At 30.6% G+C, this 2,386-nt stretch overlaps 1 protein-coding gene across 1 annotated transcript in view; it reads left to right on the forward strand.

Annotated features, from left to right (window-relative positions):
- The window catches only part of LOC119665483 (fidgetin-like protein 1), an 8,836-nt gene that overhangs the window by 4,981 nt on the left and 1,469 nt on the right, over positions 1-2,386 (forward strand). The gene's annotated exons all lie outside the window — the stretch shown is intronic.

Here is a 2,386-nt window from a genome sequence, read left to right on the forward strand (position 1 = left end):
TACGATCAATTTTTAATACGTTTTTTTATTACAACTGTGCTTATGTCGTTCATTTAACACATACAAATTAGAAATATTTTCTTAAATTAAAAATTATTTTTAATATTACTTATAAATTTGTGCTAAATATTTAATTTTTTATGAAAATTAATATTTTTGTAATTAAAATACAATTAAATATTTAACACAAATTTATACGTGTAATTTTAGTAATAATAAATAAAAATAATAAACATATTTTTTTATTTTTTTTTTAAAGTATGTATTATTGTTGCTGGTAAAGCTACGCTTTCTTTATAGTGACAAAGAAGCGATATTTAAATTTTTAGAGAATTTTCGAATAGCAAAGATAGAAAGGACAAACACAAAAATTTTATTTTAATTTTGTTGAAAATTTGGGTGACCATACAAAGCTGTTTCGAGTATTGCCAAGTACTCTTTATCAGTGGTCTTAGGAAATAATTGAATTTTCTTTAATTAGTTTATAGTCCGTATATAAATTGTTTGGGCTGCAAGTGCCAGGCTTAGAACTCGTGCCTGTCAAATTAGAAGCGATGTTTAATCGTGTTTATCCACAAGTGGCCAAGGCTGCACAAACTTTCAATGCTCAAGTTCTAGGTTTTGTTGTCACATATTTCTATTTTAATTAGTGACACCAACCAAAGCACTTGCCGTGCTTTTAAATTAGAACGAGCTTATAAACTACAGCTTTATTTGGAAACACAAGTTCAACGAATTGAAAATTAACTTTTTCAGTTCGCCTTTATTTTTATTTTCGAAGCTATTCTTTTTGTAGAGAGATTTGTTATGCATATTGTCTACTTACTATATATAAAGCGCCTATTCTGGTGCTATTTACAAAAAAGCTATGCTATGTTACTCTACAGACTCGCTTTTGCGATTAGGACAATATTATATATTATTGTTCTTATTTTCACAAGTCTAATTTTTGTTTTAAGTTTGTATTATTGTTGCTGGTAAAGCCACTCGTTCTTAATAGTGATAAAGAAGCGATATTTAAATTTTTAAACAATTTTTGAATAGCAAAGAAAGAAAGAAAGGACAAACACAAAAATTTAATTTTAATTTTATTGAAATCTTTTGTAGTATATTTTGGTGCCTATTGTAGTGTATATATGTGTGTCAGAATGCTTAACAGCATAATATTTTATTAACATTCCATTCCCACACTTTGTTGCACTGTTTATGCAACGGAAATACGAAACCTCACACGACGTACTTAACCGTCTGTGAGTTTATGCTGAAGCAGCAATCACACATATGCACACTTACTAGAATAAGATGTATATACGCTGCGACGTTATGTACTTAGCGATAAGAAACTATGTAATGCTTAGCTAAAGACAACTGTCCGCTGAGCTTCGCTTTAATTTTAAGAATCATTTCTAACTCAATATTAATAAACGATTTGAACTGAAAACAACACGTATTTTCATTGCGGTTACAATATGGAGCAAAACGTTTTGGAAATGTGTTTAATTTGCATTGTTGTTTCGTTTGCGTAAGAAGACAAAATTTTGTTTCGATTTATATTGCATGTACAGTATCCCCCCCCTATAACGCCGTACCCTTATAATGCGTTTTTATATTACGCGTTTTCAATCCTCTGTATAACACAGGCATCCCCTCATATAACGCTGGCATTTGAACAGTTCATAGTTAACTTCGCGTACATTTGCACTTGTGTATACAGGAATTCCCCTATAACGCGTTTTCCTATAACGCGGAACCAATGTTTTAATTGATGCGTATTTAATATTTGAGTAGTTTTCAATAGATTTACTTTATGTGGTCACAGTCTTGACGTCTTGAACATCGCGGTAGTTTACATTCGAATTGGGGTGGCGTGAAGATTGATTGTGCAGCAGAGTTTTAAAATTGTAAAAGTGTTTATTATTTTGTTTCTGCACACACTCCACAAAGTGGGAACGACCTTTTTGTCTGGCGATGATTCATATTTCAAATTTTTAAAACAATGTGTTCAAATTCTTTTAGAGCTGATTTTATTTCACCTTGTTCGATGGATGGATTCACATTTCTTAATATGACCTAAACCTCTTTTGGGATCGTATGTATAAAATTCGTGGTTTTTTCCAGTTATTTCATAATTACTATTTCCTGTACTTAAGAGGGCGGGGTTCATAAAATTCATTTAAAACTAGTGGTGACTTAGGAGAGTTTTTCTCTTATTGTTGTGTATGAACTTTTTTTGCGTCAGCTATGAGTTCATCAAATATCTATGTATTTTGAACTAGTTAAGTTGTGTTGTTTCGACTCTCTATGTATAGAGTAAAAAGATGTCACATGTTTAAAATGAAACAGACAAGCCTGTAAATACAGATAAAATATCAGTGGAAAAAATACT

The sequence above is a fragment of the Teleopsis dalmanni genome, chromosome 1 (genome assembly GCF_002237135.1).
Source record: "Teleopsis dalmanni isolate 2A chromosome 1, ASM223713v2, whole genome shotgun sequence".
NCBI classification, from domain to species: Eukaryota; Metazoa; Arthropoda; class Insecta; order Diptera; family Diopsidae; genus Teleopsis; species Teleopsis dalmanni.